At 31.5% G+C, this 26,539-nt stretch overlaps 1 protein-coding gene across 1 annotated transcript in view; it reads right to left on the bottom strand.

The window, feature by feature from the left end:
• The window catches only part of LOC107442456 (calcitonin gene-related peptide type 1 receptor), a 166,593-nt gene that overhangs the window by 59,541 nt on the left and 80,513 nt on the right, over positions 1-26,539 (bottom strand). The window lies entirely within an intron of this gene.

Below are 26,539 nucleotides of genomic sequence, written 5' to 3'. Positions count from 1 at the left end.
TTACAACTGACTTGTTGTTGTCATCGGCCGTTAAGGCAGAGGGGGTGCGATTGTTCCTGTTTTCCTTTTTTCCAGTGGCCCCATCTATGGCCAAGAATTCAACTTCTACCGCACCCATACGCCACACCCGTTTATGGGGCTGACACATTCATACAGCCATTTATTCGTCCACAGATCGTAATTTTGACCTGAATCAGAGAATCCCCAATTCAGTACCCCAGAGGTTTTGATTCGTTATGGGAACATGGAGGACTTCGTGACCCGGCAGATCTAACGTACACCAGTTACCATTTACTACACGGGGATTCTTCGATCTGCTGGATTCGAACTACTGTTCTCACAAACGTGAGTCCAGTTCCCTGTCAACAAGGCCTACAACTGACTTAAACAAAACTTATGGAATCGGTAATGTCTAAATGTACTATCCAGTTAAGTTAACTATAATAGTTATGCTGAATAGTATAAATTTATTAAAAATCTTAAAAGTATCACAGATATTTTACCCCAAGAGCAACATTTTATTTTACAAACTCTTAACATCATCATTCTAAACAATTTTTCATATGATTGGATGATGGAAAAGTCTAAAAGAACATAAACAAAATATTAAATCTGAAATAGCTGTAAATCAGTTTTTAAAAAATGATATTTGTTATTAAACTTCCGTTGCAAGTGTTTAAACATTCAGTTCCAGATATGATTTATGTATCACATTTTTACAATAAATCTTCAAAAATAATACCTATCTTGCAGTTTCAGGCAGTCAGATGACAAAATTCACGACATAAAATATAGTGTATTTGTGTTTTTTAAAGAGAAGGAAAGATTTTCTAACGTTTTATTTTTTTCCTGCTATTTAAAAAAAAAGCTTCCCCAAGAAATATCTGAGGAAATTGATTTTTGATGTACTACGAGCATGCAATCGATGTGCTACGAGCATCAAAAAATGTTTATGTAAGTACAATAAATACTCTTTAGTTACATTTCCTTCCCTTACGTACAAAACGTTTAGGGCAATATAGTGATAGGTCACATTTTTTTTTCAAACTGAAATTCTTAATCTGTATTTAACTTAATGATTAGCGTTGTTTCAGGATAGGTACTTTAAAAGTTAATTTATACTTACAAGTTACAGAATTATCTTTTCGCTTATTTTAAAATGCATGGTGCTTACTTCCACGAAATGTTCTCCTGACCAATTTGAAGATTTGACTTCATTATATTTGTTCCAAGTACTTCGTGTAAGGTGCGAACTCTCAGAAATAAAACTCTAAATTTTGACGATTCAGCAATCCTTGAGCTATATTTCGTTAATTTTGAGAATCATTTCGTCACGCAATCACATTTGTGACAAAACACGAAATCTCAACTATATGACGAAAATGTTTCCTCAAATCGAAACCTCATTTATCATAGTGCATTGTGGGAGATTAACTAGAAGGACAAAATTAGAATGAAGACTAGGCGATCGAAAATAAAGTGAAAGAACAAGCCGACCAGTAGAGTGGTCAAGTTTATGGAGTTGAACTAGGACTATCACAGGTTCGAGTCCCACTTTGGGAATGGGTGCAATTTACCTCTCTGTTCTGTCTACCCTTTTTGTGTTGTTTAGGTTCAAATCTCTAGAACAAAGCAGCCATCAGCACGGGTTAGAGCAAGACATAACATAAACCATAAACAAGAAATTTCCAAACGCAATGATCCATTTCGTATTTACCACTGCGCAGCTTATTAGCCTAAACATAGGGAAATCTTTCTTATTTTGCATCCGCTACGCAGGTCGTGTTCGTTACGTCGTACAACTAAATTGATCCGTGCTGAGGTCTTCTTTCTTCAATGTGAGGTACTTGAACAAGGAGTTCTCTTGTCTTCCGGATTGGGTTCAAAATTACAAGGCTACGGAGTTGAATATTAGTAGTCGTAAACCCAAAATTGGGTCGGCTGTTCGCCGACGGTTATAAAATAAAATAAAGTAAAAATATTTCGTCACTTTGACGAAGTTTTTGTGATGAGTATATACTTGGAAGCGTTAACGTGAGAAGCGAAGAAAGTTTCGTGAAATTTGAGTATCCATTTTTACAGTGCATCATAACGAAGTCAATGTAGTTTTTGTCATAAATGGGAAGAAAAAAAGGCAAATTTACATAAAAAAAGACACCTTAAGAACCTGATCTGCACATTATCTAACTAATCTGCAGATTAACTAGGGTAATTCGTCAAATTGTTGACTCAAGTGTTTTCCTGTGAAATGTGTATATTAATGATTTCCATGTCGATAAATTTAGCTTCTCTCATTCTACGAAAAAATTTTTAGTGGTTTGATTGTACTTATTGACTTGATTCTTTAGATATTTAAAAGTAAATAAAGGACATTATGTTGATTCCCTTAACCACTTCCTTTACCAATTATTTTGAAGGAAAAAAATCAGCATATTTTTTAATTTTATTAATAAATACAAGGAACTAAAACAAAACATAATGCACACAAGTTTTAAGTTGAAATTGTCCCGCAGTGGACTGATCGTTAAGACGCGGTTCCCAGCAGATCACCGAAGTCAAGCATCATTGGCTGCGGTCAGTGTGCGGGTGACCACTTGGATCAGTCTGCGTAGGGACCGAGCGTGTGCGGTATTGGTCCTCGTTAAACTGTTCTATCGTAAAGTGCTCGACTTCGCTTGCAGGTCGTTGGGCAACCGAAGCGGGGATGCCATCCCCTCTGCAGAGGATCAAAATTGGGATGACATGTCTTCGGATCATCTTCAGGGATGTTTCCCAGTACGTCGCCAATAGCCCATTGAGCAGCTTTAGTGCGACGTAAATGAACTACAATAACAACTTAAGTTGAAGTTTGAATTTTTGTATGCGTAAGAAACCTTTAATTTAAAATCAGTTCACTATCGCGAGTTATTTCGGAGGAATGAAAAAAATTCAATCTAAGTCTTTGTATGATAGTTCTTAAAACAAGGGACAAAACAAAGTGATACTTTTCAAACGTCAGTGAAGGTATACACACTGTATATACAATCGCACAAAACACGTGTGCAGTCCCACAATCCAACATCATAACTCCCAAATAAAACTTGGCAAACTTCCCATCACAACAGATTATGACAGCGTAAAAACGTGATAAAACAAAATGTACAGACAAATTCTGCTAATGTCGAGTTTTCTCGGGATGATAAATATTTGCAATATATGCGTACCGAGTTATCTCGGGATAATCAGGTAAGCGGTTAATTGTGATAACCATCTAAACCGTTTGATTCTTTGTATTAAAGTGATTGATGACAGAGATGCCAACTTGCTCCGGACAGCAAATAAATATTTTAAAGTGGTAGTTTATCAATTGTGATTCTTGACTTAATAAATTTAATTTAGTCAATTTTTATCCACCACTATTTCTAAATAATTCATAGGCTTATATAATTCACCACTTTACAGTACTTCTATCATGCTATGCCTTTTAAAAAGCATGAAAAAATAGTCAAATATTTGCAATATTTACTTTGTAGTTATTTACCGTTTTTTTAATTATTTTGGCGTGTCCGGAGCAGTTGGCATCTCTGTGATGATTATCTTTATCAAATAGTCTGTTGATTGTAATAACTCGACTTGTGAAAAACTGAAAAAGTAGCATTACGTTAATTTAAGTGTATAGAAACGTTGCGATTGTTCAAGCTAATTCCACTTTCGAATGCCTGAGAGGTAATTTGAAGATTGCTGATATTACCTACACTGTTAAAGATTACGGTAAAAACTACCGGTACTCATCTTAAAATCCATTCTTATCTTAAAGTTTTAGACACCAAAAAATCTGATAGACCATAGATTTTACAGTAATAATTACCGAAGAAAACACTGAATTCCTTTAATTAAATAAATATTACTGCAAAAATTGCGGGATACTATTTATCGGTAAAAATGGATTTTACGGATGATTCTCAAAAAGTGTCTTTACTTATTGTTAGTACCGTAATTTTTTACAGTGTATGTAATTTGAGAAATATAAAAAAAGTTTGACACTATATGTATCTCCTGGTAATTCTGGATATTAGGCGGACAATCTGTAGAATAGCTCATTTTCACACTTCGATGATAACAAATAAAGAAAGTCTGTACACAAATACATATTCCCAGTGAATAATATACTCCATGTTCCACCTAGGCCAAGACAAAAAGAAATAAATATAAAGCGAAGGGAAAACAACATTACAAATATTCGGCTCGGAAAGAAACATAACTGTTTATTGCCAAAACATCCACCTTGATGTTATGACTCAAAATATAGGATATATCAGATCATTTACCAATCCCTGCGGGACAATAGCATTAACATTAAGCCGGGCTTCAGGGATCAATTTTGCACAGACACAAACTGCTTAACATTTACATTAACAAACCCATTAAGAATTACCCTTTTTTTTTTCTTTTGGACGTCAGAAAGAAAAGCAGGAATCTTAAAACCGAGGAAAAAAGTAGGGTCAAAACTTAACTGATTAATTTTGTGGAAACCAGATTATCCCAGAAACAATGAGTGCCATTAACAATCATTTCGAAAATCCTTTCAAGTCAAACTTATTATATAAACTTAATGTTGAAATATACATTTGCTTCAACTTGAATGGTAGGCAAATCCGGATAGTTATGCTTCCTTCCTTCCTCACTGGCTCGACAGCCCAGGATGGGCCTTGGCCTTCTCCAGTAGTTTTTTCCAAGCTGTCCTTCTTTTGGCAATGGACTTCCAATTCTTTATTTTTAATATAGATAAATCTTTCTCCAGGGTATCTAGCCATCTGAGATTTGGCCTGCCCCTTCTACGTGTTCCTGTCGGCCGGGCATCAAAAATCTTTTTCACAATACGGTCTTCTTCCATTCTTACTAAGTGGATAGTTATACACTGTTGGAAATTTCTCGGAAAAAAATGGTTGCATAACATTTTATTTCATTGTTATTTTACTTGTAACAAAACAGTCAAATAACAATAAATAAGGTAATCAAACTGTTAACTGTGAGAAAAGCCGTTGATTAAATACTTTCACCTAATACGGCTACACAACCAGAACTTTATCGCACAACTAAGCCCATCTGATAAATCTACTTAGTTTCCTGCAACTGCGCACGTATTATTGCCGAGAGGACTAATGTGTCCGTCTCAAGACCATGCAGAAAAGTGTTTAAGTCTCAGTGTTGACACCACAATATTTCCTTCCTTCCCTTCAACACATGGAGAGTTTCTTGTCTCCTGCACTCCCCGATTTGTGTGTCCTGCACTAATCGGGCACTTGTGTTTAACGCCCATTAACTAACAAAAAGTCTAGCTCTTACGTCCTGGTAATTTTTTTTACAGTTTTGAAACCATGCTAGTAATAAATGGCTAAAAAACGGTGTAGTTTTGTAGTTATGGTTTTATAACCGAGCTATTTTATAACCATATTAGTTGTAAACGGTTTCAAAACCGTAAAGTTAAAAAATGTTCGTTGCCGTTCATCGGATGGAAAGACTGCTGCCGGTTATTTTGTCGTAATTTTAGAATGAAAATTCTAACAGTGTATAACATGTCCATAACTGTTTTTTTTCCTTCAAATTAATGGCCCATACAAATTCCATATTAATTCTATATTAAGATAAATAATACAATCTCTGAATACTTCGATCTGAGTTCTTCAAAATATCTTAGCAATTTATCCAATAAAAGTGAATCCCCTAAACTATGCGATCAAATATTGTAAAAATGCTTTTAGCACTTTAAAACAGGTATATTTGAAGAAATTTTTGAAGTCTTAACAGTAAGACAAATATTTGAAGTTTTTCCAAATGCTTTACTTTAGTTCTTCGTACATATTTTGACAATATTTTTTGAATTTGTTCTGGTAAAAATGTAAATATAGCAACATATGAAGACATCAAATGAAATACTGTTTGCAAAACTACTTCTTTTCTAAAGTGCATCAAACAAACATGAAAAATCAGATAGATTAAGGGTATGTTTGTCCTTAAGGGTCTTATGTTCTATGAGCTAAGTCTGGAGGAGTCCCTTTGTTTCCTTATATGTTCAATAATATCGTATTCTAAATTCAATAATATCTTATTCCACATTCAGTTTCTTTATTCAAAGAAAGTTTACTCATTGCAAAATCATCAGAATACTTTTTTATGTACTATGAACCGTGGAAATGTTAAAATAAAGAAGACATTTTTCTTAACCTTTTGACAGAGTGTTTTTCTAAACACATTTTTCATACTGTTTCTATTAATTTTGGTCAAAATAAGTAAAACATTATACTTAGCATTTTAATAAGTTAGTTATGAAATATAGCATATGCCGGTCACTTTTTTTGCGTTAAAGATAAAGTCGTTCAAACACATTTAACTTCCAAACAACGATTTTAAAAATTTGCACTTATTTGGAGTAATTTAGATCTAAGAGAAACAGTTATTCATCATTGAAATTTATTTAATTTTTCCAAAATCAATTATCTATATATCTTTAAATATGAATAAAAAACAACTTTTCAAGCTACTGTTTTTGATTTTATATTTTAATTCATATATAATTCCAATAATGTAACAGATTATTTACATAACTATTAGGCTGTTTTTTTATAATTAAAGAAAAAATCGAAAATATATTTTTGCTTGTAAATGCAGCGTCAGAAAAATATATAAAAAGGAAACCGTTGCCCATCAGCGTCAAAGGTTAACTGATCTACAGTAGTCTTAAACAAAATATTCGGTTTCATAAAACTCATTTTGTTGAGAAATTTTCGAACAATATTCAATCGGTAAAAAGAAAGAAACTTTGATGTTTTTACGAATAACATTTCCACAAAAAACCAGTTGTCGTCTAAATCGGAAATGTCTAAGTGGTTGTCTAAGTAGACAATGTGGTTATCATTACGCACTGGCCACCTTTACTTCCCTAGATAAAGCAGGATGGGTTATAAGCCTCTACTAGTGATGGAGCTATAAAACTAGATTTACAGTAATGCCTCAGGTTTTAATTTTGCGCAAACATTATGATACTTTGTCATGAACAGTCCATGCTATACATATACTTGCAAACTATTTTATACGTGCAAACCATATTATCTTGCAACTTAATCCTACTTAAATTTAAACTAACGGTCGACTTTAACTGATATGAAGAGAGTATGAACACATCTTGAATAACTTTTAGGAATTATGCTAGTTGTAAATAATTAAAACAATTTTCTTGTATTCATGGTTTTAAAACAATGCTAGTTGTAAACGGTTTCAAAACCGCAAAGGTAAAATAATGTTCTTCACCGTAAAATTTCGATTGATTGGATGGATATACTTCTGCAAGCTAATTTATCAAAATATTAGAATGGAAATACTAGACAGGATTTTGCATGTTTCCTCCGATTTTACCGGCTCTATCGAATTCTCTTGACTTTTGGCATTTTAGAAACATTTCTAAAGTTTTCGAAAAGAAAAATCCTTTTCTAAACAGGTGCTTTGATCAGTTTGGTAAACTAAACAATTGAAAATACCGTATTGATAGTAATTAATTTTGAGTTTGTGTTATATAAATATCAGAATTTTTTTATTCAGAACTCTCTATTTTTGAAATAATTAAACCATATATTAAGAGCCGTAGTGGCTCAGGAGTTAGTGTGCTCGCCATCGATGCAAATTCCGAGTGCGAATTCGAGTCAGCACTGTGGTCGGCTCACACCGATCACAGTGCTGACTGAAAGTACCCTCAGTGGTAGACGGGTCATGGGTTACAGTCCCCCTGCCGTCAGGCTTTCCGTGATTTCGCGGTTTTCCTCGCCCTGCAACGCAAATGGGAGTTATTTCTCTCAATACTTGACCCAGGAGTTCCCTTGTCTTCTGGATTGGGTTAAAAATTTCAACGCTACTAAGTTGAACAAAGGTAGTCATAAATAAAGAATTGGGTCAGCTGTTTAACGACGGTTATAAAACAATATTTTAAACTATCAGGAAATAAATTCATAACTTATTACTATTCACAATTGTTAATTGAAAAATAATATAATTAACATATGTAAACATTTCAGATTCAACTCTATTAGATGTTCAATTGTTTGCATCAAGTCGATTAGATGCTTAATTGGAAAATATTGCAATGATTTCGATTTTATAGTTATAAGTGTATTTTTTCAGTATTTTTATCGGTTTTAAAAATACTTTATGTCCAAAATATTTTAGATACCTAATAATTAGCCTAAAATTTATTTTATTTTGAAAAATCTACAGAAATTTTTATGTTGGAAGCTATGTACCAATGGTTTTCCATGGTCAATTCTATTCAAATATACTAAAATATAATGTCACTAAAACATTGATAGAATTCATAGTTGGGAACACTGCGAAATAAAATAAAATTTAACTCATCATATATTGGTAAGCCTTACCATTTAATATGTTCCAGATGCATAAACTATTTAACTATTTTCGTTCACAAAAGAATGTGTTAATTTGCAGCTTCGCTGCTATTTTTTAAACAATACTTTTTGTCTCAATGCCACAAAGTGGTGTAAACAAAAAGAAATGCTTTTTCAGAAGAAAAATAAATGTAATCGTGTCTACTTTCTGAAAGACTTGCCCTCCAAGCAATGTCTAGAGTAGATATTTCTTTTTTTATAAAGTAAATTTTCTTACAGCCCAGACAAATTGTCACTACCTATCCACAGACTGTGTTTTACCCAATTTTCTGCTTTCGTAAGCAAAACTCAATTATTTTCTGGTTTGGCAAACCTTTATATAAATCTGTTACTTGCTTATTTTTCATTCAGACATTCTTCAGCCTGTCTTGCGTAACGCGGTCTCAAGAAGTTTTTTTTTTTAATATTTCGATATGCAAGTCTCTTTTATCTTTTTCTATTTATCATTTTTTTTTTATTTGACTTATATTTATTTGGCGCTGCTCAGTTAGCTAGAAAGTTTTAATTTTTTTCCCATTCATCTGAAAAATAAGCTTGAATAAGGAACACAAATGAATTAGAATTTCAAATATAGGAAAAAACAATGTATAAAGATGCAACAATTTAAATTGTGAAATTTTATTGTTTCTATTAAATTTATAGTAAAACACTTGTTCGTTTATCCTTTTATGATACTTGTGTCACTAAATCCCACACTTAATACAGTTCAAGCATAAGTAGATCGAAGAACTCAAACAAAGACTGGTGCTAGTTTGTCTAGGAAATGTAGTAGCATTGCAGGAGTCCCAACACCCCTACAACATACGGTGAAAGGAGCCGCCTTCCTTAAGAGAATTCGGATCCAGTATTATACAAAAAAAGTAGAGAGTCATTTCACCTCCCTATTTTATTTTACCGGCGTTGATTAGTCTACCCAATTTTGAGTTTTCGACCATAAATCTTCAATTCCATAGCCTTATAATTTTGAACCAAACCCAAAAGAGGAGGATACCCTTGGATCAAGCATTGGGAAAAATCAACCTTCCTGGAGAGCTTTTTTGAGGGAACTAACCATCATTTATTTGCGTTACATGGAGAGGAAAGTCACGAAATCCTCCCATAGTGAGTCTAACGGTAAAGGGCTTCTAATGATCCGTCTACCACTGACGATATTTTACATCAGCACTGTGTTAGGTGCAGTACCGGATGTGGAATTCATATCGACCAGCCATCGCTGGGCTTCGAACCCGGTACACCTTATTGGTAGGCGAACTCTCTATCCCCTAAGTCATTCCGGCTCGTGGCTAGATTATTACTTTTTATTTTATAATTATGGTAAAATAGCCGCCAGCAATCTGTCTATCCAATTAACGCTAAAGTTTACGGTAAGGAACCTTTTTATATTTAAGGTTTTAAAACCATTTAAAACTAGTATGGTTATGAAATACAAAATTATACGACTTTTTAACCTTTTACAACCTGCACGGTTTCAAAACCATAAAAAAGAAATTTACCTGAATCTGGGCTTTTCGTTTGGTATTGAGCATTGCAGAGTGAGGGACACTGGAAACTTTATGTGTTGAGGTTAATGGAAAATATTTTGTGGTGTCGACGCTAGGACTCGAACCCCAGTCTGTCAGTCATGAGACTCTCGGCTATAATGTGTAAGCAGTTCCAAGGAAATTAGTGACTTTAATTAAGTAGGCCTAGTTGGTGTGATAAAATTCTGGTTGTTTAACCGCATCAGTTGAAACCAGTTAACAAACTATCATCATAATTTACGGTAATTTGACTGTTTTGTTTGGGTATGGTAAAATAAGAAATAAAAATAAAAAAATTTTCTCAAGAAATTACAACCGTTTTTTTTTCCAATCATTTTTTCCAATAAATTTTTAACAGAGTAGACTAAATAAACACTTTAGAATTACTGATTGAACATTTTTAATAAAGAACATCATTTCTGATTCCTTCCGATTCCTTTAACTATTCTACTCACTAGTTTTTAAAATATAAAAACTTTAAAATAAAAATGAAAAATAAGTTATATTTATTGAATTTAATTTTATTTATTGATTTCCGTAACTTATCTATTTTCATTTGCACAATTTCACATCATCTTCGAAACCAATGTCACCTTCTTCAGAGATATGAAAAAGGGGGACGATCACGAGACAATCTGGAAAGGACATCTATATGCGCATCTCCAAACAAAATTCGGTTCGTAGACTTTATTCTGTTTTTTATTAGAAAATAGAAAAATTCTATTTCGTTCAACAAAATTATTCCCTCGTAAAAGTTTTGAGGAATGTAACTCAAATCAGATCCGTGCAGTCAACTTTACGAATTCCATAATCTCGAGTGATTTTTTAACATTTTCCACATACTCTTTGACTATTTAACCGCTCGGAGAAAAATATTCTACTGAAATTACCGTATTGTAACGGTATTTCCCTCTCATTAATCCATACAATTATGTAAGTATAATAGAAAGTTCAGTACTATTTAAATCAAAATATCTTTAGACTACATAGCAGAAATTAAAAAATAATAATAATTTTTACATATGTACATACATTAATTAACGTATATACATATGCAAAATAATATTATATTTTTAATGAGTGTATATAATGGATTACATTATTGTATTTAATTAATATACTTAATTAATGTATAATATTTATAATATGCATTTAATTAATGTATTATAATTGTGTTGCTGTTGTTACTTATGCTACTTGACACTATCTGCTAGCCTGATTTGGAAATCAAGCGAATTCTTATGGCAGAGGGAGCGTTTCTTGTTTTTCAGTCGCACCATTTATGGCCAAAAATATGACTTCAGCCACACACTCACCACAGCTCGTTTTACAGGGCAGACTCGGGATTCGAACTCACATTCTCACGAACAAGAGTTCAAAGTCATACCAACTAGGCTATCCCGACCTTATTATATTTTTAACTAGCCGCCTAAGGCGGCCAGCTGTCCGCCACGCTGAAGGTTTTCACAAATAAAGTTTTTTAAAACATAGCAGGAAATCTGAAGATTAGTGGACAATTGAACTGTTTCTGTCCTGCAATTTTGTCTTCATATCCAGTTCTGCTGCAAATGTGTTATAGCTCTTGAGGATGTTTGAAATTATATAGCTACAACGCTTAAGAAAAAAAAAACTAAAATGCCAAATACATGAAAAGAACACGAAAACGAATAAATTTTTTATGGTATCAATTTCTATTTCTATATAATTTTTTATGGTATCAAATTCTATTTCTATATCTGTTACGTCAAGCACTCAGGTATTATAATTTGATCTAGTTGTGCTTGTATAATTTTGATCTAGTTGCGCTTTCTACGTCATTTTGTGAACATCGTTTGGTTTGTTATTTAACATCGTTTGGTTTGTTATTTCTAAGTTAACTTTCAAAACATTGGCTGGCATCAGCATTTTTATTCTTTAAGTTGTTTATTTTTTCTTTTGGAATTCGTTCCTTTTTAGCGAAATGTTTTTCAACCTAATCGAATTCCTTGCCGACTGTTCTCTGTATATATAAAGAAAATAAAGTAAATATTTTTAAAGTGTTGTGAAAAGAATTTTTAGTTGTACAAAGTACTACAATATCGCTATAAAAATTATCGTCTTCGCTTAAGAAAAAAAAAATAGAGCGTGGAAAGAAGAAGAAAAACTTATTATAACAATTATGAACAGCGACAAATATATCAAAGCGAAGCGTTCTTTTTACGTATCGAATATGCTGCCACATTTTTAATACAAAAGTTAAACTTTTCTCCACTTTAATAAATGTAAACTAATGCGAACTTTACAGTTAAATTATTAATTCCTTCGTATATTATTGGTTTAAGTTGTCGAAAATTAATATTTCAATTGTGAGGTTCGCATTAGCATACATTTATAAGAGTGGGGAAAAGTATATGTATTTTTTAATAGTTTTTTGAATATGGCTCTTTGAAGACGAAAAAGCAGACGAAAAGCATAGACTTACAAAATGACTGATAACTAAATAACTAATCAAAATTTTTGAAAAAGAAAAAAAATACTTCTTTATTATGTCAAAACACAATTATGGGCCGAGTTTCGTGCCCGGGCGAGGCTTCTGGGGCGATATATTGTGATTACAGACACACACACACACACACACAGCCGCGTTTATTATTATGTATAGATGTATAGATTAATGTATATACATTAACTAAAAAATAATTCAACTATTTTGTTCTAAGTGAATGAAAATTTAAATTCCAAACACCATTAAAACAACTAATAATGCATCGTTCATATCGATATTTCAAGGCAATGATTATATTTTCCCTATCTTACGCATACTGTCTACTTTTATCCCGTCTTTTATTACTCGAAATAGAATTAAGAAACTGAGTTTATCATTAATAAAGTCAACAAGAAGAGGCAGCTGATCTATAAAGCTTACGTTTCACCCTATCTCTGGAGCGGTTATTTTTATTATAACCTGAAAGTGAAAATGTCAAGCTGTAAGGAAGAAGGCAGCCTTAATTATTGATCTAATTGCTTGTCTATTCTTAATTCGAGACAAGTCTTTCGGTGGTCCACCTTAAATCCTATTAAAGGAAGGAAGCAAAGGCTGATCTTCATTTTACTCATGATCTTTATTTTCTTCATTCTGCGGAGAATATTATTATTCTTTAATTTATTTCGGGAAATTATTCACAAAGGATTTTAAGAAGAAGGTCTTTTGTGAATTCGGCTGTTCCTAGATTTTTTTTTCTTTGATTATCGTCAAAATTCTTGTTCTTACTAAAATAATTATTCTTAATAATATTCCAAATTATTTTATCTTAAAGTTTAAAGAAACACTTATAAATATTTAGTTAACAGACTCATAATTAATGTTCATAAACAAATGATGTGGTTTTAAAAGCAAATAAAAATTATTTTTAATTCTTAAGAGGTTTTTATGATTTCAACTTTTCCTCGCCCATTTAATTTCTTAAATAAACACAAAATTGAATAAATAATCCTAAGAAACTGAAGTGGTATGACATTACCTGATTAAAAACTTTATTCTGCTTTAATTTAATTATTTATTTTTGAATTGAATGAAGTTTTCAATCACAAAATTGATTGCACAAGAGTAAGGCACAACCATGCTCAGCTAACATACTCAGCCGTGCGATAGAAAACTCAATATAAGTGACAAAAATTAAAAACTAAGATTTTTATATATTTGGCAGTTTTGTATTAATTAACTACTTGTTTCGAAAACAGTTTCCTTCAAAACTAAATTTTGCTCGAGCAGTTTTTTTTTAAAATAAAGTTTATAACATTAACAATAGAAAGAAATACTTGTTAAATCACTTTCCTCGAAATCTCTCTTGAAGTACTTATGTTACTCTTTTTTCAATTGCTGGACAAAATACAATCGTTAATATTTCAAGTGACAAATCTAAATCCATGATAACTGAATTAAAATAACAAATTTTTAGAAAACTTATTAATGCTACTCTACCCGCACTTTTAGAAAGCGTTGAACTAAAACCAGAAAAAATTTTGTAACCGGTGCAAAAGTTTTACAAAACTATCATGCAACTTAGTCGTTCTAAATTACTCAATACTATATGGTTGAACAGTGTCAACTCAGGAAATAAAGCGTTCGCTTTCCGATGAAGTGAGCAGGGTTCGAATCCCAACGACGACTGTTCGATACGAATTCCGCCTCCGGCCTGCACCAACCACAATGTTGACGTAGAAACATCCTCAGTGGTAGCCGGATCATGGGTTAGAGTCTCATGCCGTCAGGCTAACCGTTGAGATTTTCGTGATTTTCCACTTCATATAAAGCAAATGCGAGTTAGTTCCTTCAAAAAAGTCCTCCGCGAAGGAAATTTCTCCCAACAGGAATTCCCTGGTCTTCTGGATTGGGTTCAAAATTACAAGTCTACGAATTTGAACATTAATAGTAGTAAACCCGAAACTTGGGTTGGCTGTTCAACGAAAGTTATAAAATAAAATATGAAATACTATATGGTTCAATTTATAAGTATACGTATTTCATAAGTATACGTATTTAAAGTATAAGTATAAGTATACGTTTTTACGTATTTCAATTAAACTCCTTATTACGGTTTCAGAATGTTTTGTACGGTTCTATGGTTCAAGATACTGCAATGGTTCTACATAGAAGCTATTTTTGAAGACTTATAGGAACCTTAACTGTTTAATTTTTTGGTAACTAAATAATTAATGGGTATTTTATAATTATAAGTCAAAGTAAACAATTTAAACCATCTGTTTCAAAAGCAAATAAAAGTGATTAAATTTTACTCCTTATTACTGTTGAGGTTTGGTCAGTTTTATGGATCCAGTTACCAGTCTTATGGTTCGTTGAAGCAATTTTTTGAGAGTTTTCGTGATACTTTACTCTTAAGACTAGAACAGTTGAATTTTGGGCTTACCTAAAGCCGCCATTTGGGATCAATTTGAAGATCAATAAAAAATTGGGATCAATAAGAAATTGTTGTTATTTTAATATAAGTGATTTGTTGAACATTGAGGAAAATACAATATGTAAGAGTTTTTTGAGATTAATTTTTTTTCCCTTTTCTTTATTATTATTATTTTTATTAACCGCAGTGACAATATTACAGTACAGTATAATAACATATTACAGATTATTCTTGCGCAAGAGCGCAAATAATAAGAAAATAAAGAAATGACATAAATATAATACACATCATCTCATAACCTGTTTCAAAATTTTTTGTTCCATCATTGTTAGTTAGGGTTTGGCGTAGAACGTATATAGTATATCACGTGACGGAAAAATGTCAACAAAACATCAACAAATTGTTTTCTGACATTTCTTATAGCTAGTAATATTTTTTTTGTGACATTAAAAGACATGTTTCTTAGATTTTAGAGATTGAATTTTATTAATTAGGGACAATTTGACCTGCAAAGTACTAATTAGTAGTTTTTCAAGAAACACGAGAATGAAATCGCAGTAATTATTGAAGTTATTCCTTGAAAACATTTCAAGCATTGTAGACAGCAATTTCACAAACATTGTAAAGAAATGCAAGAAACCTTCAAGTTTCACCACGTGTAGAATAATTCCTTATCCCTTAATCTGCTAAGCCCACTTCACATTTTGTACTATTGCACATTTTGTACTGTTTTTCAAATAACCAATAACTCATTTTTGATATTTTACTGGTGTTTCAGCATGCGTTAGGGTTAACCATTCTAAGCATAATTTTCTAAAAAAAAAAAAAAGAATCAATTCTATAACCTTATTACGGTTGAATTGAAATTGGATAATTTAATAGTTCAAGATACTATCATTTCTCTTAAAGTTGAAGCAATTTTTTTAGCGTAATTTTTTTGGCTCTTAAGTATTTGATACAGTTCTTCAGTAACCGTTAAGTAATCGTTTTGTATTTTAAGCATATTAATGATAAATCAGTATGAGTCAAAGCAATCCATGAAACAAATAAAAATTAGAGAAATACATAAAAATTATTAAATTTAACTTTACGGTTAAAGTGTATTTGGACTCTTTTATGGTTCAAGATACTGCTAGTATTGTTTAAAGTTGAAGCAATTTGAGTGTACACAACCAAAAACTTTAATTCTTTTGGTGCTCAAATAACCGATTAACTACTTATATATATTTTAATGATATGTCAGTATAAATCAAAGCTTAAGATATCTATTTCAAAGTTTATGATAGAATCAATGACAATCGAAGAATCATTTAAGACAGATCAAAGTTTAAGATATCTATTTTAAAAAAAATATATATAATTAAATTTAACTCCTTATTAAGCGAATTTAGATCGTTTAATGGTTCAAGATACTGCTATTAAGCTGAAGCAATTTTTTGAGAGTTCAAAACCACAAACCCTCATTTGTTTCTGTGCTCAAATAACCGAATAACTACTTTTATATATTTTAATGATACGTTGTATGGGTCTGAGTAAACCGTTTTAAACATCTGTTCGAAAAATAAAAAAGTAAGTTCTTTCAATCCGATATAAATTGTACCTAAGCTATTGTTAGTGAGGAAATAAAACCCGTAAAATCACTTTGTTTTACACAAGAATTGTCAACAGTCAGCTAGTTTCGACTAAGAAAAAAGACTTTATTTTCTTATAGTTTCTATCCAGAAGAAAAACGTCCTACCAAGGGAATACAAAGTCAGCGTAGATAAATGGAAAATAAAGCGAAGAAAAATTTTTTGAACAATTCAGGAAAATCGAAGAAAACAACTAATACGTAAGACCACGTCACATCAAAAACTAAAACTAAATAAAAACCGATACAAAGCAAACTGAAACGAGACATCGGAAAAACGAAAATAAAATAAATCGTAGTGATAAACAACACACATTTGCAATACATAAATTTTTGGTTTATGAAAGACAAATAGATTTATAAGTATTATTTTCCACGTCTAAAAACATTGAAACTAAAAACGTAGATCTTATTATTTCAAATAATTTCCCTTTGTTGAACAAATCGTACAAAAGACGCACAAAGCTTTTGTAAATTGAGTTATTTTCCTACTTTTAATTCGATTCCTTGAGAATTTATTTAAAACGATTTGAAATAATAAAACCTTTAAATCTGATTGGTGAAAAAAAAAGACAAGCGAAGACTGTTCGAAAAACAAACGTAAAACAAATAAATTTACTCAACTCAAATAAATTTTTCAGTATTCAAATTTTCTATTATTTTATACGTAGATACATCTTCTTCAAATGCAAGCAAAATCACATTGTTTAAAAAAAAGGCAGGAAAAATAAAGATAATGCATTTAATCTCGATAAAACATAATTTTAAATATCCAATTGAAGGTTTGTGTTACAACCCAATATAAAATTAAATGTGGCCATAAGAAATGGTTCATAAAACTAATCCAAATTTTTAAAATGTAATGTTTAATATAATAATTGTAATTAATTATTTATATTCTTACTAAAACAGTAATATTCCTTTTCAAAATGCATCTAAAATTGTCGATAGAATTATATAAATAATTAGTTTCGTAACTTATCATTTATATAATACTATTAATTATTTTCATAATAACTATCGTCCAAAACTGCTCTAATTTTTACACTTTTTTGTCAGCATTTTAAATTTAAATTGTTCAGAAACAGTGTGAAAATAAGAAAAAGAGTGGAGTTTTGAGCACTAAACTACAATCAGAATGATTTGTGGGGCGAGTCTTAAATACTCAAAATTATTCGGCATTTTATGTCCACGCACCTTTTGACTATATCAATTTAAACATCTCAAATGAAGAGTTGTAAAAGTCATAAATGATCAAACTCACATAAGAAAAACAGCATAAGATCAAATAAAAAAAATATAAAAGCTTCTATAATGTACAATATACAAACAATTAAAAAATATTTCCCCCCAAAATTTTTTATGGTAATTGAAATAATAATTTGAATGAAAAGAAAAAAATCCTTTAAAATTATTTTTAATAATTGTAATACATTTTTAAAATATTTTCAAATTGTTAAAATAAAAAAAATCTTTTAAACAATGTGAGTAAGCTCAATATATATTAAAAATTATCATTTAAAACATTAAGGATGAACAAAAAATTGTCAAAAATTATAATCAAAATCTATAATTATCTTTGCAATTTAAGCACTAATTATTACTAAAACAAAATACTATTAAATCAAAAGTACAGATCAAAATAAATAATATCAATAATCATCAATATAAATACCATTAGAAAATCCATACTACTTTTTAGAAAATATTGAGCACACTGGAAAAAAATTATTTCAAAAATTTAAAAACAATGAATCCAATTTAATATCAATTTCGTCGAATAAAACTCCTGTGAAACATTTGGAGTAAAAATCATGAAAATCTATTTGACACTTCATTTGAATACCTTTCATTTTTCACATAAAACGATATCTTCAAAGCAAGTCTAAATATAAAATCAAGTACGCATTTGAAACGAGAGAAAAAAAAATTAAAACATAGTACAACTAGTAAATAAAATGAAAATATAATTTTTCCTCAACAGAAATTTTGTTTTGATGATAGATTTATTACTTATATTAAATGCGAAAATATTATCCATTAATTATTTAAAACTCAAATTTATAAAATACAATTAAAAAAAAACAACTTTCTTTCACCAACAAAAAAAGTTGGCAGAAGAAGATAAAAATACTAACTAATAATTTATGTTCTGTTATTCTAAGATATTTCGATCCAAGCCATAATGAATATTCTCCTTGAATGTGGAGGGGTGAGAGCAAATCACCGACAAAACAATCTAGAACACCACGGGGTGAGGCATATCGACGCTTTCCGAAAGTCCCTTGTAAACCCAAAATTGTTCCATGGCAATCAGCAATCTGACACAATTTTTCTTTCCTGGGGGGAGTGTGAAAATATTGAAGCTCTTCAATAGTCTTCATAGTCTTTAGAACGTATGGGCATAACATGTTGTATACATAAATAAAACGCAAGCACCCATTCATCATAAAATTTTGTTGATTAAGGAAGTTGTGATTTGTTGAAAGAATAATTGGTAGTTCCAGAGAAGTAGTGCTTCAAAAAATTTTGATGATGAAGTTTGGCAATCATCGAAGAAAATAAACATTATTCAATTGTCAATTTAAATCAGATATTCTATAACTTCTCCCCCAATGTACCCTCTTCAATCCTATCGTTTTATCCTGACGTCTTCTAATGCCGTCGCCGAGAGAATAAAAACAGGTATTAGGTCAGGGAAGAGGGCACACTATTTATTTAATTATTATTAGAGAGCAATTATCCAAGTGACCCAAAATCGATGTGCTCCTCAATAAAAGTTGAGGAAAATCTTGCAAAATAAATCCGTTATATGTTTCGTCTTAAGGAATAAAGGAATTGGTCCATTAAAAAAAAGTAAAAAATAAAAAAATAAAAAAAACCACAAGCTCGATCCTCACAAACAAGAGATGGTTTAACTGTCGATAAACGCACAAACAATAATACACTAATCTATATCATGATCAGCCAAAACACTGCCTCAACTACTATTCATAATAAAAATAGGTTTAGTAAAACACACAACATAAACAAAACATACATACCACACAATCAACCACGGACTCAGTGGCGTACGCAGAATTTTTTCAAGGGGGGGGGGGGTTCATAATTTTCAGAAATTACTAAAAGAAATTCGAGTATGTAATAAAGCACTATTACTTCCCTAATGTAGACAGCTAGACAATTTTGACTTTTTATTTAGACAACATTGTTTAGTTAAATTTTGTTTTTATTTTTTAAGTTTAAGAATATAATTTTTTTTATAATAAGAGGTAAAATATTTTATTTTTATTAAAAAGTAGGAATAAATCAAGCCAGAAAAAACTACTCATACTGTAACAGCTACCTAAATAATAACCATATAAATGTGAATATTCCATAGAAAACCAATGAATTTAACTAAAAAATGACTTACCAACAAATAGGGAATTAAACCAGTATACAAACACGCTAAAAATTTATTGATTTATACTGTAATATCCAAACGACGGGGTTTTTTTGCAAGTTCGTTTAAAATGTCTTCGACAGCTGGGGTAAATTTTCTATGAATGCTTAAGAGCGCCAATCCATTTCCCGTTGAGTTGCGTAAATAAGTCTTCAAACGGCGCAAAGTCGAAAAGGATCTTTCGTTTGCACTCGTTGAAACAGGTAGAACGACCAATATTTCTAGGAGTTTGAAAATGTTTAGTGTTATATCTTTATTGCACATTCCAAGAGCATCCGCCGCAGTTTTTGGAACACTACCTCCGTCTTCACTAATCCTTTTTAATCTTTTATACCAGAGTTTTAGTTCAGACTTAAGGCTTTCTTTACAGGTATCCAAATCTCCAGCGTAAAATTCCACTAATGCTTCAAAAGCCTTTATGTTTGAAGGTTGGCAAATGAAAGGATCGGCAGGTAGAAGACACTGAAATCCTTTCAAAATATCACGATGCGATACAAATCTTAAGTTTAATTGTGTTATAAAATTTTCTATAAATGGAATAAAAACACTAACTCTGAAATATGTTTCCGGTGTCGAGGTGTCGGTGTTTCCGGTGATGAGGGAAAATTATCGCGATTTTTCTGTCTTCCTGTTATTCTAGGGATTTGCATGGAAGTGGAAGATCCAATGCTTGTTAGCATAAGAGAAGAAGAGCTGAATATTTCAGAGAATGTTTCAGTGGCATTTTCACGCATTAATTTTAGATCTTTAATGACATCTTCTGCAAGACTCACTGCCTCTATCAAATCTGTGCTTGTTTTTTGTAGGTATCTACAGAGATGGATTGTTATGGTGAAAACTTTGTAAATGTACAAAAGAGATATTACGAACTAACAATTAGATACTGTACACAGTAAAGAATTAGCCTGGGTAGCTGATTACTTATCCTTCCATTCTGATATTTTTTGTAGTGTTTCGGCGATAGGCTCGAAAAGTTCCACCACAGCGGTTACTGAGTCGTATCTTTCCATCCAACGGGTTGCACATAGCTGTTTAATTTTCTCCCTCTTAGAGCTGGTTTCCATCTCCTCTATTGCTGAAGATAGGACATACTGTCTTTTTGGCGTATTTAAAAAGTCGTATAATGTTTTAATTGTCCCTAAGCAATTTCTAATGCCAGTTATTTCGCATGCATTTGATACAGCCAAATTGAGGCTATGAGCAGAGCAATGTACATAGAGTGATGATGGGACAATACTTCTTACGTGGGCTTGTACACCATTAATTTTTCCACTCATTGATGCAGCACCATCGTACCCCTGCCCACGTAACTTTTTTATATCAACTTTCATAGACTGTAATTGGTTTAATATTGTTGTTGCTATTGCTTTTCCGGTTAAGTCATGCACCGGAATGAATTGCAAAAACTGTTCGGTGATGTTAAAATTTTCTTTATCGACATATCGAACGCATAACGATAATTGCTCTATATCTGCAATATCAGTTGTTTCATCTGCAAGAATGGAAAAGCAAGTTGCATCATTAATCTTGCTGACTAGTTTTTGCAGGATTAAAATTTTGCAAGCCTACATAACTTCGTTCTGAAATCGAGGGCTGGTATACTGAGCATTTTTCCTGCTTGACTGTAAAATGTTCTTAAGAGTCGAATCGTTCTTACTCCGGAAACGAAGCAATGCCCGAAAATTTCCGTCGTTCTCTTCACCTGGTTGTCCAGCAATTATTCCCGAATCCTTATGTCCTCTTAGAGCGAGACCTTGATTTCCACAAAATAGGATGGTTTCAATGATTGGAGTATTGTTTTTTCTATTTTCTAATTTTCTTCTGCTTGCTGCACTGTCAACTTGTTCATCCACAGGTTTCATCTTTCCAAATAAAATATCGTTTAATGTCCCAGCAGTTTCGATCGATTTTTTGTGATAAAGACATTTCTCGTGTTCAGAAAATCGCTCTACAGCATTTTTTCAGTTGTCAAATTTTACATTGCGCAGTTGGCCTAAAGGTTGCTTTCCAGAACCGGCACCACTTGTGGTGAAAAGTACACAAAATTTGCAAAAAGCACCACCCTTAACCTCTGAATATGCAAGCCATTTCCAGCGATAAAGCCATTTGTACTGAAATTTCAATTTTCTTTTTCCTTTTTCAGGAAAAACAAATGCTGGATTTGGTTCCCAAACATTTTTAAGTATATCCAGTTTTTTATCCTCGCATGTATTATCTTCTGAAAAAAGTCCAATGTCATGTGGGTGGGAAGTAACACTTTGAGGGCCGCTTTCACATGCATCAGATTCTGTTACGCTAGAAACGTTTTCTTCAACGGAAGTATCACATTTCTGTTCAACAGAAAAACTTACATTGGTACTAGATGCTGTCACCTCACTAATTTCAGGTCGTGATTTTTTCTCAAAGTAATTAAAAATTGTTAAATTCTTGCGTTTCATCCTAAAGATCCAAGAACAGCAAAATTATATACATATATATTGGCACAGAAATATCCACTAAGCTACGATCTCAAAGTTTCGAGCTAGAATGAATAACTTCAACGAGCACAGAGTCTCCAAAACAAAACAGATTTAGAAACAAGTTCCGAAGGACAAGCGGCAGAGATAACTCTTAGTCTGACTAAAATCGAAAATAAATGTAACCCCCTTTCATATAATTTTTTTTAGCCGCATCTACAAAATTCTCAAATTGTCTCAAAGACGACAGAACGTCTAGGATTCCAGATCTCGCGAATGCCAGCCAGTCTCGAAAACTATCGCGACTGGCAGGTCAGAAAGGATCCAGTGATCGGGGCTCTCCCGTAACAGTATCACGTGAATTTGGTTTCAAAAATACAACCCTATTATAGTAAATGTTTTATCAGTATTCTGAGAAATACCGTGAGAAAAAAAAAGTAGGCATAAGACAAATAAAAATATATAGTCTTAAAAAATAATAACCCGCATAATTTCTACTAAAATTTTTATTTTTGTCTGTATTATTTTGTAAATTCACTTTGTCTGAGCTCAAGGGGGGGGGGGTTTAAACCCGTAAACCCCCCCTTGCGTACGCCCCTGCACGGACTGGCTCACAATAGCAGTCAACGTGTTTGATCATTACACACGCCTCACCACTGACCCTGCTCCCAGTCCCTGGGGATAGACAGTGAGTCCGGAGCTTTTCAGCTACCCGTGATGGCCATTTATGTTAAATGTAAAAAATAAAAAAAATATTAAAATACATAAATAAATAAATAATTTAAAAAAAAGATACCTGTGACGTGACTAGCTATTTTATATTGTACTGTTATTGTCGATGTCCATCCTTTGAGTCTGTAATGTAACGCTGCTAGTTAATCTATGTAAAATTAAATTGTCGCTACTAGGCCGGTATGCGACTTTACACCTTGTCGACTCCCGGGCACCTCCACTCGCCGCGGTTTTATTTGTCAACTGTTTCACCGCCTTATCTAGTAACCCTCACTCAGAGGCAACCCTACGCTCGCCTCAATACAGCACTCGCAAAAGTCATAAACGAATCTTCGCGCTCATGGATATTTTTAAAAGTTGCTTGTTGAATTAAGTTAAAATTTTATCCTCGTTTAAGACTGGAAAAATTCAAATAACGAGAACAAAATAATTCGTCCTTCTATAAAGAAAGAGGAAGAAAAATTTACATACACACAATTATTTCAGTTATTTGCATACATATTTCGGTTAAAAAAAATTTCAAATAGAAACTATTCTTGTATATTAAATAAAAATCTGGAGTGATAAAATATTTATATCTTCAGAATAATCAATTTCTTTTGAATATCTTAATTAATAAACAAAGTTTAAAAAAATAATCCCCTATATAAATCATCACATTATTAAATGTACATATTTTTAAAGATAAAACTATTTAAAAAATTTTTACGCAGTTTGAAAAATAATTATTTTCATTTCCTTCATTTTTACCAGGTTTTTTCAATTGCTTCTATTTTGGAAAAAATATGTATTCTTCAAAATGCTTACAATAACTTAAAAAAATTGCATATATTTTATACTAAACAACTTTTTATTGACAATATTTCCTTCATAAGAGAGTCTTTAAAAAAATTTGAAAATATTTTCATTAAATTTGTTCAAATATTTTCTGTAAAATGCGTGCTATTATGAAAACAAGGAGAAAAAATATTTTTAGTAAAGCCATGACATAAAGAAACAAATCTCTGACATACTCAGTTCATATTTTCGCATAGTTAATTTATTTTTTATAACATCAAATCATATTTATTAAAACTTAAAGTTGTGGCTGCTTAACTTTTTTTAATGTTTCTTAAATTTGTCAGGGAAAATTCCGATATTTTCCATTTTTCTTGCTTCTATCACTATTATTTGCATATATCTGAAATTACTCACCTTCGTTTTAATTGTTTCCTAATTAATATTATCATATATTTTGCTATATATATTTATCCTTTCATTCTATGCTTCATTAATTTCATAACTTATCCATCTTGTCACTTTTTATTCATAATTTTATAACAACTTTAGCTTATTAGATTCTATAACTCAACAATTGGTCTATATATTTTATAATTTTTTTATTCAATTTTTGGGCTTCTAAATAAGATATGGAAAAAATACTATTAAAATTATTGCATTTATTGTCAATCTAAAATTAGGCCTTTTTTCCTCCTAAGTGCGAAAACACATTTACTAACTTAAGGTAACGTAATTTAACACCATTCATCTATTTTAATAAGAACGATTCAGAGAAAAGCAGAATCAGAAAAAGTGAGATGTGTATTTTGATTTATATTCTGCTTCAAAAATGAGACAAAAGAGACACAGAAAACTTTTCTGTTATTATTTAATAGTATTCATTAGTCTTTAAAATTCCAAAAGAATTTTTTAGTTGCTGGAATCATATAATAGTCTCATTTGTAACAACTTGTTTTTTAATTTTTTTTACACAATAGCTTTTATTGTATGTAATTTGCTTCAAAAGTTCAAATATTTATTCTCAGATTGTCATGCAGTCTGTGTGTCTGAAAACTGTATGACCTATTTTATTTTATTTGTTCCTTGCAGAATGGTAATAATTGTTTCTTATTTGATAATAAAAATCTTACTTTTGCTGAGTTTTGTATCGTTTATTTGTATGTTTTATTATCGTAACATCGATTAATTTTTTTTGAGAAAAGTGTAAGTCCTCAACCTTTCAACCCAATTGCTTTAAAACTACTTTCTTTATTTAAAGTAAATTATTAAATTTAAAAATTGTTAAGGGTCTCTTATTTGACTCAATATCTTATCTTTAATGAATCAGAAATAAATAAACAGATTGTCCTTAAATTGTTATACAGTTATGATATGAGAATGTCAAAGTTGATGCTTACTGTTTACATTATATTCTTATTTTACAAATCATAAAAAGTTTTCTTTAATCAAAATTGTGTTCACCTCATAAATATACTTTAACTGCCACAAATTTTTAAGTCTTGGCTACCAAAGCTGTGGACTCATGAAGGAATACGTATGAAGGAATTTATCGTTTGGGACATAACATTTACAAAAAAGTGTCAAATCTAAGTACAATTTTTTGGACGCAAATATTATTGGCACTGCAAATGGGAATCATGTCATCAAATTTAATCATAGATATCAATGTCAGAAAAGTAAAAAAGAATAAATTCATGCATAAAGCTGACAGCAACAATCTCTTCTTCATTACACGTATATAAAAAGAAAATGCTTAAAACTCATAAATTGTGTAGTTACTTAAATTAAACGTTTTAAAAACTAAACAATAAGGTACAAAACCCTTCTGCATTATTGAATATTGTGTCCACATACTTGGCAAAGACACCATAAATTATTTGCAATAAATTTATAAAAATAATTAAAAAGCTATACCCTACTCATATATCCTACAACCACAACAAAACTTTATCCTAAAAAGGAAATAAAAAAGTAAGAAATAAATATGTGTTTCAGGAAGTCCGAATAAAAAGAGAATGATAATACACAAAAACTTTTAAAGCAGCTAAATTTATTCACACCTCATGTTCACTCATGCGTTTTTTAAATCGTATGTCGTAAGTGAAACATGCGCGAATTAATATTCGAAGATTTTCGCGAGAAAATTTGAAAGCCGACTTGGCGAATATAAGATTGGCGAATTTCAAAATACGGTGCCAAAGAAGTGCCCGGGAGTCGACAATATGTAAAGTCGCGGCCGGTATAGCCTGGTCAGTGGGGTGCCGGGCCCATGTCCAAGAGTTCGTGGGTTCGGTCCCCGCCGGTCGAAGACTCCCCGTGTAGTAAATGGTGACTGATGCACGTTAAATCTGTCGAGTCTCAAAGTCCTCCATGTTCCCATAACAAGTTAATACCTCTGGGGCTACCGATCCAGGAGTTTCCTTGTCTTCCGGATTGGTTCAAAATTACAAGGCTACGGCGTTGAACATTAGTAGTCGTAAACCCAAAAATTGGGTCGACTGTTCAACGGCGGTCATAAAATAAAATTTTAAAAAAATTGGTCTATTAAATAGGTCGAGGGAAAAAGTCTTTTTCACGGAAAAGTCTTTTTTTCACCATAAACTCAGATATTTCTCTATCTATCTTTATCTACTAGAATTAATTTCA

The sequence above is a fragment of the Parasteatoda tepidariorum genome, chromosome 10 (genome assembly GCF_982258835.1).
Source record: "Parasteatoda tepidariorum strain Cologne lab strain chromosome 10, Ptep-v5.0, whole genome shotgun sequence".
Taxonomy (NCBI): Eukaryota; Metazoa; Arthropoda; class Arachnida; order Araneae; family Theridiidae; genus Parasteatoda; species Parasteatoda tepidariorum.
Note: the sequence above shows the minus strand (reverse complement) of the source record. Positions and strands in the feature narration are given on the sequence as shown.